At 48.5% G+C, this 14714-nt stretch overlaps 1 protein-coding gene and 3 non-coding genes across 8 annotated transcripts in view; all 4 read right to left on the bottom strand.

Moving 5' to 3' along the window:
- LOC146201401 (U2 small nuclear ribonucleoprotein auxiliary factor 35 kDa subunit-related protein 2-like) overlaps nucleotides 1–14714 on the bottom strand; it is an 86002-nt gene that overhangs the window by 30429 nt on the left and 40859 nt on the right. The gene's annotated exons all lie outside the window — the stretch shown is intronic.
- Nucleotides 12520–12593, bottom strand: TRNAS-AGA (transfer RNA serine (anticodon AGA)). The gene has a single exon. It is a non-coding gene; the product is annotated as a tRNA-Ser (tRNA).
- On the bottom strand, nucleotides 13066–13139 carry TRNAS-AGA (transfer RNA serine (anticodon AGA)). Its single transcript has one exon. It is a non-coding gene; the product is annotated as a tRNA-Ser (tRNA).
- TRNAS-AGA (transfer RNA serine (anticodon AGA)) lies at nucleotides 13612–13685 on the bottom strand. Its single transcript has one exon. It is a non-coding gene; the product is annotated as a tRNA-Ser (tRNA).

The raw sequence follows: 14714 nt of genomic DNA on the forward strand, positions 1-14714 counted from the left end.
GCATGACCGCAGTTGACACACCAGAGCCATGCGCATGCTTGCTTTAAAAGTCTTGTCTCAGTGTGATGCTTTATGGCCATACTTTTCCACAAAATTCTGTCCAAATTTGGGAAAAGCTTCAGCCAGGTATTTATGCTTGTTTCAGACTGCATCGTATATGAGAAAGCTCTTTCAAGGTCTATGTGAATCAAGTCTCGAGTTTACAGGCCTTCATTTGAATTATGCCTGCCACCTTTTAAAACACTCCCTCGCTGAAGACCTGCACATGGAAGGTTTTGTATGCGTTTGTCACTTTGTCATGCCTGTTTACGGCAATGCTGAAAAGCTCAAGGAAAATGCGGCGAAAGTTTCATGCTTTGTGCAAACCAATAAACATTGTGAAGTTTCTAATCATTGTTTGCCCTACTAGGTGGTTTTAGTTTTATGAGTCCCTATGCGACATCCTGGATTACTGGCGGCCTATTCTCACCTTCTTGAGAAGCTCTGATGAAAAGGGTAAAAAGTGCAAGAAACTCCAAAGTTTCATTGCCAGCAGTGAAGCAACTTGCAACCTTTTATTTAAAATGAAATTTGTGAAACAGAAGCTAGAGTCAGGGGACACCCTTGTGTGCAATGTGCATTCTTTGCTCATTTTACATCTCGGAGACTAGGTGGGTTGGCGATAATGAAATCAAAAACACCGACGTTGACATTATGCTAGAAGTTGCAGAGGAGGAAGAATGCGCTGAGCTCATCGAGATATTTCTGTCTTATTGCAAAGCCGTCGCGAAAAAATGGGGAATGCATCTGGCCGCATGAAATACAGCAATTCCTCTACAACCTTCTGGTTGGATGTTCGTATGGTGGATGCAAACGTAAAAACAGGAAGTGACTTTTCAAATTATGAGCCAATCTTCGCCCTTGTTACCAAAGGCATTGCGGATGTGCAGGCGCTCAGTTCTGATTTCTATTGGTGCCACTCGTATTTTGGCGCTCACACTCGTAAGTGGCTTGCCTCCAGCAGCACTTCACCTGCTGAGCCTGCTGATGAATGTTGAGAAACAGACACCAACGGGCGCGCCTTAATGACGGCAACTTAGAAAAGTACATGTGCATCAATAATGTCGAAATTTGGGCTTGTTGGTTCATACTTCCAAGCTGTAGCGCGCACAAGACGAGAGACTGAGAACGAGAGGACACACACAGTGCTGTGTGTGTCCTCTCGTTCTCAGTCCCTCATCTTGTATGCACTACAGCTTGAATACATGTGCACAAGATGAAGTGATTCAGACGTGAAGGCGATAAGTTGAAATTACATTGTTCCATTTTCAATAAGCTCGTCTAGCACGTATGCGAGTCGCTCATCTATTCCAATCACGCAATTGTTTTTTAAGTGATTTGGTTTATGTAGTAAATTGATTGTAATAAATAATATTTCAGCTACCCCTTTGTCTAACGTGTCAGTTTGTTTTGCATATGCGTTTTGTTGTAATACTAATTTTCCTCAAGGCGATAACATCCAGAACCATAGCTGTATATATGGCCAACTGTGCATTAAATAAATGTGCATAAAACAGACATGCAAGAAGAAAAATGCCAAAATGAACTCAGCACTTTTCTCACTGAAAAAAGTCGATAATTCTTCAGCAGAAAATAATAAAAACCAATAAAAACTGCAAGTTGTGCTTGCCAATAAAAGCAGAAAAAAAGTCAGCCGAATTGTCAGAAAATAAAACACCTCCAACCCCTAGATATACGCCGCCAAATGTGTGGCAAAGCTCAGCAATCGGTAGGCTCTCAAATGTTGCAGAAATGTGGCACAGAGGCATCACATTGTAGCGGGTATTGAGCCAACGTCCAGGGAATGCCCTGAGCCTAGAAGACTGTCGAAGTCCGAGAGTGGTCCGAGCAGCGGTCTGAGCGCGGTTCCAGGCAACCAACTTTGTCGTCTACGCCAACCAGCAACCACTTCATCGTCTACGCCAACTAGCCACTGATTGTCTCCGCTTCGTCGTCGACTATAGCTTGTATCACTGCCCCCCTCCTCTGTAGCATCGACTCGATGCGATGCGGTGCTACTAGGAAGAAGTTAGAGAAAGGGTGCACAAAAGTGTCACAAGGACCCAGCGGCGTTGAAGAAAAGTTCAGTCATGCACGATCATGATAGGGCTTCAGCCGAACCACGTGCACGACTTCAGGACGCTGTGGCTTTCGGGATGGAGCTGAAGCTGCAGGAACAACGGCGTAGGTGACGTCACTGATATGGCGAACAATCTCGTAAGGGCCAAAGTATCGGCGTAGTAACTTTTCAGATAGGCCGCGATGACGAACAGGTGTCCACACCCAGACGAAGTCGCCCGGCTCGTAAGTGACAATTCTTCGGCTGAGGTTATACCGAGCAGCGTCATTCGCCTGTTGTCGGTGGATTCTGAGGCGTGCTAGTTGCCGCGCTTCCTCAGCACGCTGAACAAAGATGTCGGCGTCAAGTTCGGTGTCAGAGCCGCAAGAAGGACCAACTGGCATCATGGCATCCAACGGCGTGCTCACTTGGCGACCGAAGACAAGTTGGAATGGGGTCAGTCGCGTCGTCTCTTGAGTGGCGGTATTGTACGCGAAAGTTATATAGGGCAAAATCGCATCCCAGGTGCGATGTTCTGCGTCCACATACATAGAAATCATGTCGGTGAGGGTGCGATTGAGGCACTCCACCAGCCCGTTGGTCTGAGGGTGATACGCCGTCGCATGTCAATGGCTAGTGTGAGTCAGAGTCATGACCAACCGGATTAGGTGAGCCTAAAAGCTGTTCCACGGTCAGTGATTACCACGGCAGGGGCGCCATGACGTAGGACAATGTTATGAATGAAAAACTGAGCAACTTCGGCTGCAGTACCTTTTACAAGGGACACGGTCTCTGCGTACCGTGTTAGGTAGTCTGTCGCGACGACTACCCAACGGTTGCCAGACGGGGACTTCGGAAAAGGATCGAGAAGATCCATGCCCACTTGATGGAAAGGGGTCTTCGGCGGAGCAATAGGCTGAAGAAATCCAGCGGGTTTCAATGGCGGAGACTTCCGAAGTTGGCAGTCACGACATGAGCGTACATAGGCCCGCACCAATGTGAGTAACCTGGGCCAATAATACATTTGACGAATTTGTGCAAGTGTACGGCTCACCCCCAGGTGGCCGGCGGTGGGTTCATCATGACAGGCACTCAATATATCTCGGCGCAACTCGGAGGGCACAACAAGGAGAAACGTCTCTTCACTGTTCGCAAAATTTCGTTTGTAGAGCACGTTACCACGCAGAGTGAACGTTTGAAGCCCACGATGAAAAACACGGGGAATACGGACGTCGACGTCCTGCAGATAGTTGACGAGTGACGCTAACTCTGGGTCCATTCTCTGCAGCTGCGCCATTTGGGTTGTACTAATAGCCCCCAGAAAGCGAAAATCATCGGCCGTGTCTTCTGGACATATGGCAATGGGCGAGCGCGACAGACAGTCAGCATCCTGATGCTTCCGTCCTGATTTGTATACGACTTTTACGTCGTACTTTTGTAATCTAAGGCTCCATCTAGCCAATCGTCCAGAGGGCTCTCTGAGGCTCGCGAGCCAGCATAATGAATGGTGTCACTCATAACGCGGAAAGGTCGGCCGTAGAGGTATGGGGTGAGGGCCCATATTACCGCCACACATTCTTTCTCAGTTGTTGAATAGTTGGTTTCGGAGCGAGTAAGTGTTCGGCTCGCGTAAAGGCCGTTTCACATGGTGCGACGCGCACGAAAAATTTCGGTCCAGTCGCAGTGTCGTTGCGGCGCAAATCGCAACAGTCCTTTCACATGCTTGCAACACCAGTGATTTCTGTCGATGCGGCACGAGCGGCGGCACCATCATATTTTACGAACAATAAAGATAGAACACGCGTAAGATTAAATGTAGTATTTAATTTATGTTATTTATCAAAATATAAAACAATCTATGCAAAATAGACATTTTTAACTTTTTCGTTTTGTACGCAACTACGTACAACAGTCACATCAGGCTGAATTCCATAGGCTGGCGGCTGTCTCGTTCGCAACGATCACTGCGACGGGAGCGGCGTGCGACCAACATGTTGGAAGTCTGCCGCAGCCGCTCTGCGACGGAAGTGGCGTGCCCTTCTGTCGCTGTGCGGCTGAAATCGCACTCTGCTGCGGCGAGAATCGCTTCATGTGAAACGGCCTTAAGTGATGACCCGTTCTGCACCGTCTTGCCACTGAATTAGAACTGCACCAACCCCAACGTTGCTGGCATCAGTGTGAACGTCAGTTGCGGCGTTTTCGTCAAAGTGGCCTAGTATAGGGGAGGGGAGGGGAGGGGGGGGGGGGGAAGGAAGCGAAATACTGGAAGTAGTAGGCGAACATGTCTACTTAGGACAGGTAGTAACCGCAGATCCGGACCATGAAAAGGAAATAACAAGAAGAATAAGATTGGGATGGAGCGCATTTGGCAAGCACTCGCAGATTATGACTAGCAGCTTACCGGTATCGCTCAAGAGGAAAGTATACAACAGTTGCATCTTGCCTGTACTCACCTATGGGGCTGAAACGTGGAGGCTAACTAAGAGAGTTCTACTTAAGTTGAGGACAACCCAGAGGGCTATGGAACGAAAAATGGTAGGGATAACATTAAGAGATAGAAAGCGTGCAGAGTGGGTCAGAGAAATAACTCAAGTTACCGACATTCTAGTGGAAATTAAGAAGAAATGGACATGGGCAGGACATGTAGTGCGAAGAGAGGATAACCGATGGTCGCTGAGGGTAACAAACTGGATTCCAAGGGAAGGAAAGCGTAGCAGGGGGCGGCAGGAAGTTAGGTGGGTGGATGAGATTAAGAAGTTCGCAGGGGTCAAGTGGATGCAGCTAGCACAGAACCGGGTTAAGTGGAGAAATATGGGAGAGGCCTTCGCCCTGCAGTGGGTATAATCAGGCTGATGATGATGATGATGATAGGGGGATTCTGTAGGCGGCTGCGAAGCTCAAGGAAAGCGGCCTCTTGTTCACTTCCCCACAGGAATGGTGTGTCATCTCGAGTCAGTGTGGTTAGCGGTTCCGCGATGTGCGAAAAGACTCATACAAAGAGTCTGTAATAGGAGCACAAACCTAAGAACCGTCGAACAGCTTTCTTGTCAGTAGGGTGCGGAAAACCAGAAACGGCAGCTGTCTTTTCAGGGTCCGCGCGAACACCTTTTGCGCTGGCCACGTGACCAAGGAAGCGAAGTTCCTCAAAGCCGAAGTGACATTTCTCCGGTTTGATTGTCAGGTTGGCGTCTCGGGAGCTTTTAACACAAGGCGTAACCTTTCTAGGTGTTCGTCGAAGGTGGTCGAAAATATGACGACATTGTCCAGGTAAACCAAACACTACTGCCACTTCAAACCGGACAAAACGGTGTCCATCATGCGTTGGAACGTGGCCGGTGCCGAACATAGGCCAAATGGTAGCACCTTAAACTCAAACAAGCCATCGGGTGTCACGAAAGCAGTCTTCTCCCGGTCTCTTTCATCCACTTCTATTTGCCAGTACCCACTTTTTAGGTCTAGCGACGAGAAGTATCGGGCATCTCGCAGTCGATCGAGTGCGTCGTCTATGCGGGGAAGTGGGTAAACGTCCTTTTTAGTGACGAGATTAGGCTTTCTGTAATCGACACAGAACCGCAGAGTGTTGTCCTTCTTTCTGATGAGAACAACCGGCGAAGCCCGCGGGCTTGTAGACGGCTGAATGACATCGTCGGAAAGCATTTCGGTGACCTGTCTCTGAATCGCTGCTCGTTCCGTTGGAGAAACGCGGTATGGGCGTTGGCATACGGGGCGTGTGGTCTCGTCTGTTATTATACGGTGCTTGGCTACCGGAGTTCGGCCCACTTTGGAAGACATTGCGAAGCAGTCTGCAAAACCTGCCAAGACAGTCGAAAGCAGATCCTTCTGAGCCGGCGATAACTCGGTGTTTATTTCGACAGGTGGCAGAACGTGGCGAGGTCCAGTGTCGTCTTGAAGGGCTTCTTCCACGGTGCACAAATGTGGACACTCCGCGACGTCTTGGAGGAAGGAGATCACCGTGCCTTTGACGAGGTGCTGAAATTCGAAATGTTGGTGAGCAGAACGGTAGTGCAGCCATCCCGTAGGTGGACGAGACCTCGGGCAACAATGAGACCCCTCTCAAGCAGCAGCGGGATATGACCCTCCGCCATGCCCTCAAAGTCATGAAATAGGTCATTCTGCACGCGCAATACGACACTGCACCGTGGTGGCACCGTGACATCATCCTCCACAATACGCAGAGCATGGCTACAGGGATCGCGGGTGTCGAAGCGTGCCACTGTCCGTTTAGTCGAGAATGTGACTCGTGCCTCGTGTAGCTCGATCACAGCACCGTTTGCCTGCAGAAAGTTGAGCCCCAAAATCAAATCTCTCGAACATTCGCGCAAGACAACGAATTCCCCGATGTAGACGAAACCGCGGATGCCAATTCGGGCTGTGCACCTTCCGGCCGGGCTAATGAGGTGACCTCCAGCCGTGCGAATGCTAGGGCCCAACCATGGCGTCACAACTTTGCTCAATTCCTGGGAGAGGACGTGGCTCATCACTGAATAGTCTGCACCGGTGTCAAGTAAAGCGATCGTGTCAGTTCCGTCAAGTGTCACGCACAAATCAGAAGTAGCACGTCGGATGCTGTCGCTACTCTGCCCCTGTGAGAAATCAGCGTATCGGTGTATCGGCGGCGGAGGATCTTCAATTTTTCAGACAGCAGCGGCACTGCCTCCGGAGACCGCTGGAATTAGTTTTCCCGGCGTGGACTGGGAGAACGCCGCTCAGTATTGTTGGCGTCTCTGCGAGGGCTTGGGGAACGGTACCGCAGCGGAGATGACGATCCTGAGTCATAGCGCCTGTATCTCCCAGGCCTCTGACAGGCCGACAGATGAGCTTCAATTTCGAGCGGCCGTTCACCGTTCCGTGGGCAGGGCGCATCGGGTTCGAAGCCGCGAAGTCCCACTTGGCGATACGGGCATGCACGGTAAAGGTGACCGGCCTCCCCGCAGTGGTAGCAGATTGGCCTGCGGTCCCGCGTACGCCACACGTCCGACTTGCAAGGGCGTGGAACAGGCACCACAGCTTGAGCTGATGCGTCATACGGACTGATGTGGCTCACCACTGGTGTCGGGTCAATAGGACCACAGGCAGCTGCTTGACGTGCAACGAACGCGTACATTCGTTTGTCGTCGACCCGTGGAGGCATAGTAGCGACAGGATCGTAGGCAGCTGCCTGACGAGCAACGGATGTGTGCGTGGGCATTTCATCGACGCGCTGCAGTACGTCGGTGACCGGGAATTCACGAGCAGCCTGGCGTACTTCATCTCTGACGACTTCGGTCAGTGATGTCACTGGTGCACTCCGAGGCAGACGGAAACGTTGGAGTTCCTCTCGAATAACCGACCGAATGAGGTCACGTAAGGCGTCCGCACCGCCTCCATGGCACAACGAAAAAACATCTGGGGCCAGGCTGCTGACATCTCGGTTGTACTGCCGGGCCAGTTGTTGGAGCGTCGTTTCCATGGTCATTGCCTCTGCGAGGAATTCAGCAACAGTATGCGGTGGATTGCGAACGAGGCCCGCAAACAGCTCCTGCTTAATTCCACGCATGAGATGGCGAAGCTTCTTCTCCTCTTTCACATTGGGGTCTGCGCGCTGGAAAAGACGGGTCATGTCTTCACAGAACATGCACACACTTTCATTTGGTCGCTGGCTTCTGGACTGAAGTGCAGCTTCAGGCTTCTCGGGGCGGTCGGCGTTGGGGAAGGTGGTTAGAAGTTCACGGCAAAATGCTTGCCAGGTGGTAAGGGCGCCCTCGTGGTTTTCGAACCACGTACGCACAGACTCTTCTAGGGCGAAGTAAACATTATTGAGCTTTCGCTCGTCACTCCAGCCGTTGTACCGAGCCACTCGCTCGATGGTCGCCAGCCAATCCTCAGCATCTTCGAAGACGTCGCCGTGAAAAGATGGTGGTGTTCGCGGCGGGTGGCAAAGGATCGAATCTGAGAGCCTGGGATCAGTGGTCATGTCGAGGTGGCTCGAGAGTTGTGACTGCGTGATCCTCGTAGGGGTGGAAAGGGGTGCAACCTCAGGCGACTGTCCGCGGAGGCGGCGACTGAGTCGCTGGTGGACCAGAGTCAGATCCATCGTGAAGCGTGTAAACGTGGGAAAGCGTACCCCGCACCTCCACCAAACTGTAACGGGTATTGCATCAACGTCCAGGCAATGCCCTGAGCCTAGAAGACTGTCGAAGTCCGAGAGCGGTCCGAGCAGCGGTCTGAGCGCGGTTCCAGGCAACCAACTTCATCGTCTACGCCAACAAGCCACTGATTGTCTCTGCTTCGTCGTCGACTATAGCTTGTATCAATATGATGATCAACTACAGCACTGGAGTCGGTGAGTGATCCATGCTCGGCGGGGTGGCCAGCCGGAGCCGCACTCATAGAACGTGCCAGAATTTCCGAGTCACTGTGACTCAGCTGACGCTTTAGAGGAAGGGTCTGTGCATCCTCATAGTATCCACTTTCATGAAAAGCTTGGTATACCGGTAGAGCATAGTCCACAGTGGGAGCAAAGAATGCGACATGAACCACGTTTGCAAGTGGAGTGATGGTTGAGGAGCGCCCAAAGTAGCATTGTTGCATTGTTGCAGGCAGAGCGCTAGGCGGAGCCACCGACAGTTATCACTGTACTTCGTCGACCAGCAGCCTTCTTAAGCATTAGATGCACACACGTCTTCTTGGGTTCCGGTGCCGACATGCAGACAGTATGTTCACGTCTCCTGTTTCTACAGTTTTTCCAGGCTGTTGGAGCGGTGTCCGGCATCGGTTTCTTGCCATGCACGTGGGAGGCAAGCAGCATGGCTGGACAGGTGGCATTTCTGGAGGAGCCTGCGCAGTTTCATCTTACTTCACCTTCGTATCTGGAATCCCAAATCACCAGCATCGGCAAGCAGCAGTGCAAAACTACAGCTATCACTATCAAGCGGCCATATCTGGATGCAACGTGGATGCCCTGGGCGCTAGGCGGAGCCACCGACAGTTAGTATCACTGTACTTCGTCGACCGGCAGCCTTCTTAAGCATCAGATGCACACAGTCTTCTTGGGATTCGGTGCCGACATGCGGACAGTATGCTTACGTCTCCCGTTTCTACAGGTTGGTGTGTTTTACTCCTATAGGCCGACTCATGGCCTTATGAGGTCGGTACCGGAGCCCAGGGGACTATTGTTGGCAGTTGTGCTTGAGTGCATTGTTCTTGTTATTGGAGCATGTCAATCGCTTGATATTTTTAACGGGTTTAGGGCACGCTTACTGCTATCCGGCGATGTAGAAGAAAACCCCGGTCCTCCATCTGAAACGTTGACTCAGGAGCTTGTTGAGGCGATGAGCTAACAAAAATACTAGAACAGAACGAAACTATTCTTAAGGACCTTCAGTCCGTGAAAATGAAACAGGATGTGATGGAGGGTACAATTGAGCAACTCACTTCGAAAGTTGATAGTCTAATAGAACCCTTACCTCCGATACCAACAACTGGGGTTAAATAATTAGAGTCGTAGAGTAATCAATTAGCAGTTGCAATGTGTAATGTACTTGTTAATCAAGGCGAACTGGAGAACCGTTCTCGAAGAAACAACTTACTATTTTATGGTATCGCTGACATTGCTAAAGAAACTTGCGATGAATCCGAGATGAAAGTTCTCAATATCTGCAAAGAACATCTCAGCATAACCATTAGCCCCATTTCAGTAGAAAGAGCCCATAGAATTGGCAAAGAATCCAGTGAAAAGAGAAGGCCGATAATTGTAAAATTAAGTCACTTTAAGGACAAGCAGTGCATATTGTCTGCTGCTTCAAAATTTAAGGACACTGGCCTTTCTTTAAGTGAACATTTTTTTAAGAATATTCGCCAAGCAAGGAGTAAGCTAATTAGCTATGCAAAGGAGCACGATTTCAAATACACTCTTAAACTCGACAGATTAACAATGCAAGGAAAAACCTATGTGTATGACGGCACTACTGGTTCAATTCGGGAACTTGTGCAATAGCAACCAAGCCATGCCGCTGAAAGACATTGCTCAGCTACTCATGATCAACTCTCCGTCATTATTGTAAGTATAAAGAATAAGATTGTGGAATTCTCCGGCCTAGTTCACATTTCGCAGCCTGATGTTGTCATTGGTACGGAGTCTTGGCTCAACTCTGATATTTCAAGTTTTCCCGTCCGAGTACACAGCTTATCGCAAGGACTGTAATGCACATGGCGGGGGCGTCTTTGTTCTCGTGCATAGCCAAATTCAGAGTGTGCCTTTGGACTGTGGTGATGACCGTTCAGAATCTGTTTGGTGCAAATTAATCCTTTCTGCCAGAAACAGTCTTACCGTGGGATCGTTTTACAGGCCGCCTACTTCCACTAGTAAAGAACCGTTACTTAGCCTCTCCCGCTCGCTATCCGCTCTAGCTTCTGAACTCATCCTGTTAGGGGCGACTATAACTTGCCAGATATCACATGGAAGGACCGTTATCCTGAAGGGAGTCGTTCTGCACATCATTGTGCACTGTATGAAATTGTAAGTGTTTACGGGCTGCATCAATTTGTGGACTTTCCTACGCGTGTCGGATCAAACGGTGCCAATACCTTAGATTTGCTCTTTTCTAATCAAAGTGATCTTGTAAAAAACGTAGTAGCCATACCTGGAATTAGTGACCATGAAGTGGTAGCAGCAACAGTTGTATGCAAACGAGTCGAAGTTCCGAGGCAATGTCGTAGAAAGGTTTATATGTATGAAAAAGGTAACTATGATGCTATAATTATGGAACTTGATTCATTTTTTACGGTTTTCTTAGCTCCATTTCCTGTGATGTAAACGAACTGTGGACAAACTTCAAAAACGAGCTGTTGTCTCTCATTGATCAGTTTATTCCCGGAAGGCTGATGTCACCTAATAAGCAAGCGGATAAACCATGGATCAATAACAGATTACGTGCATCTATCAGAAAGAAAGCTCAGGTTTATAAAAGGTTTTGTAAAACGAAAAACCCATCTGTGTACGCACAACTTAAAATCCCGACTGCTAACCTTAGGAGTGAATTAATGTCATGCCTGTATTAGAATATGCTTGTGTTGCATAGGACCCTTTCACGGGTGCCCTCATTGACAAGTTAGAAAGGGTACAGAAACGCGCTGCAAGGTTTGTGACTGGCCATTATAATTTTCGTATCAAGAGCTCTGAACTTCGCGACCGTATTGGGACTTTAGCAACTCGAAAAATCTGCAGGCTGAAGTTCATGTACAGCATTTACAATGATTGTACCGGTATTAATAAAAACACTTATCTAAAGCAGCCATATTACTTTTCGGAGAGACTAGACAACACGAAAAAGATTAAGCGTTATCAATGCCGCATTAATGTATTTAAGTATTCGTTCTTCCCTAACACAATTCTGGACTGGAATAAGCTTCCGAATTATGTAGTTTGTGCACCTGACTTCCAAAGCGGTGTTGAAATGCTGTTGTGATATATTTCTTCCAGATCTCGTGCGTTTGCCAGCATGTGTTAATGTATTTTATGTTATCACTTGTACTACTTGTGAATTTATTTAGTTTTCTATCAGTGTGTTGTGTTACCTTGCTAACAAGTTTCCCTATATCTTCTTTGCATGTGTTATTGTATGTAGTTGTATCCCCCCTACAATAATGCCTCATGGGCGCTGTAGGTACTTACAATAAATAAATAAATAAACATGAGATTCTCAAGAAAACTTCCTCCACTCAAGCAGCAATTGGAGCGGAGGTTGGTTTCTGAAACAAAAAACAGGCCTCTAATAAGGGAGTAATTACTCATTGACATCCACCCAAAGCGCAGCCATACAGCTACAAAGGAAAGCTATACAGCTTTCTCAGAAACTTCGTAGTCAAAGAAAAATTCGTCCTGATCCAGGAATCGAACCCAGCACCACCGCTTTTCCAGGGCAGTCGCTCTACCGACTTAGCTAACCAGGACGGCTAGCAGATCGGATGGTAGGGTGAGAGCGAATAGTTGGTCAAATATTTAGGGGAATCCCTCAAGCTGGAGTAGATTTCTAATAAGGGGGTAATTACTCATTGACATCCACCCAAAGCGCAGCCATATGGCTACAAGGGAAAGCTATACAGCTTTCTCAGAAACTTCGTAGTTAAAAAAAATCATCCTGATCCGGGAATCGAACCCGGCACCACAGCCTTTCTGGGGCAGTCGCTCTACCGACGGAGCTAACCAGGATGGCTAGCAGATCAGATGGCAAGGCAAGAGTGAATTGATCTATAACTCGAAGTGGGAATGCTGTTGGCTAAATATTTAGGGGAATCCCCCAAGGTGGAGTAGATTTCTAATAAGGGAGTAATTACTCATTGACATCCACCCAAAGCGCAGCCATATGGCTACAAGGGAAAGCTATACAGCTTTCTCAGAAACTTCGTAGTTAAAAAAAATCATCCTGATCCGGGAATCGAACCCGGCACCACAGCCTTTCTGGGGCAGTCGCTCTACCAACTGGGCTAACCAGGACGGCTAACAAATCAGATGGTAGGGCGAGAGCAAATAGTTAGTCAAATACTTAGGGGAATCCCCCAAGGTGGAATAGATTTCTAATAAGGGAGTAATTACTCATTGACATCCATCCAAAACGCAGGCATATGGCTACAAAGGAAAGCTATACAGCTTTCTCAGAAACTTCGTAGTTAAAGAAAAATTTGTCTTGGTCCGGGAATCGAACCCGGCACCACCGCCTATCCTGGGCAGTCGCTCTACCGACGGAGCTAACCAGGATGGCTAGCAGATCAGATGGCAAGGCAAGAGTGAATTGATCTATAACTCGAAGTGGGAATGCTGTTGGCTAAATATTTAGGGGAATCCCCCAAGGCGGAGTAGATTTCTAATAAGGGAGTAATTACTCATTGACATCCACCCAAAGCGCAGCCATATGGCTACAAGGGAAAGCTATACAGCTTTCTCAGAAACTTCGTAGTTAAAAAAAATCATCCTGATCCGGGAATCGAACCCGGCACCACAGCCTTTCTGGGGCAGTCGCTCTACCAACTGGGCTAACCAGGACGGCTAACAGATCAGATGGTAGGGCGAGAGCAAATAGTTATTCAAATATTTAGGGGAATCCCCCAAGGTGGAGTAGATTTCTAATAAGGGAGTAATTACTCATTGACATCCACCCAAAGCGCAGGCATATGGCTACAAAGGAAAGCTATACAGCTTTCTCAGAAACTTCGTAGTTAAAGAAAAATTTGTCTTGGTCCCGGAATCGAACCCGGCACCACCGCCTATCCTGGGCAGTCGCTCTACCGACGGAGCTAACCAGGATGGCTAGCAGATCAGATGGCAAGGCAAGAGTGAATTGATCTATAACTCGAAGTGGGAATGCTGTTGGCTAAATATTTAGGGGAATCCCCCAAGGCGGAGTAGATTTCTAATAAGGGGGTAATTACTCATTGACATCCACCCAAAGCGCAGCCATATGGCTACAAGGGAAAGCTATACAGCTTTCTCAGAAACTTCGTAGTTAAAAAAAATCATCCTGATCCGGGAATCGAACCCGGCACCACAGCCTTTCTGGGGCAGTCGCTCTACCAACTGGGCTAACCAGGACGGCTAACAGATCAGATGGTAGGGCGAGAGCAAATAGTTAGTCAAATACTTAGGGGAATCCCCCAAGGTGGAATAGATTTCTAATAAGGGAGTAATTACTCATTGACATCCATCCAAAACGCAGCCATACGGCTACAAAGCTATACAGCTTTCTCAGAAACTTCGTAGTCAAAGAAAAATTCGTCCTGATCCAGGAATCGAACCCGGCACCACCGCCTGTCCGGGGCAATCGCTCTACTGACTGAGCTAACAAGGATGGCCAGCAGATCAGATGGTAGGGCGAGAGCGCATTGATCTGTAACTCGAAGTGAGAATGAAGTTAGTCAAATACTTAGGGGAATCCCCCAAGGTGGAATAGATTTGTAATAAGGGAGTAATTACTCATTGCATCCACCCAAGCGCAGCCATACGGCTACAAAGGAAAGCTATACAGCTTTCTCAGAAACTTCGTAGTTAAAGAAAAATTTGTCTTGGTCCGGGAATCGAACCCGGCACCACCGCCTATCCTGGGCAGTCGCTCTACCGACGGAGCTAACCAGGATGGCTAGCAGATCAGATGGCAAGGCAAGAGTGAATTGATCTATAACTCGAAGTGGGAATGCTGTTGGCTAAATATTTAGGGGAATCCCCGAAGGTGGAGTAGATTTCTAATAAGGGAGTAATTACTCATTGACATCCACCCAAAGCGCAGGCATACGGCTACAAAGGAAAGCTATACAGCTTTCTCAGAAACTTAGTAGTTAAAGAAAAATTTCTCTTGGTCGGGGAATCGAACCCGGCACCACCGCCTATCCTGGGCAGTCGCTCTACCGACTGAGCTAACAAGGACGGCTAGCAGATCAGATGGTAAGGCAAGAGCGAATTGACCTATAACTCGAAGTGGGAATAGTGATGGTTAAATATTTAGGGGAATCCCCCAAGGTGGAGTAGATTTCTAATAAGGGAGTAATTACTCATTGACATCCACCCAAAGCGCAGGCATACGGCTACAAAGGAAAGCTATACAGCTTTCTCAGAAACTTAGTAGTT

Source organism: Amblyomma maculatum, chromosome 2, assembly GCF_055883805.1.
Source record: "Amblyomma maculatum isolate TAMU_Amacu chromosome 2, ASM5588380v1, whole genome shotgun sequence".
In the NCBI taxonomy this organism is placed as follows: Eukaryota; Metazoa; Arthropoda; class Arachnida; order Ixodida; family Ixodidae; genus Amblyomma; species Amblyomma maculatum.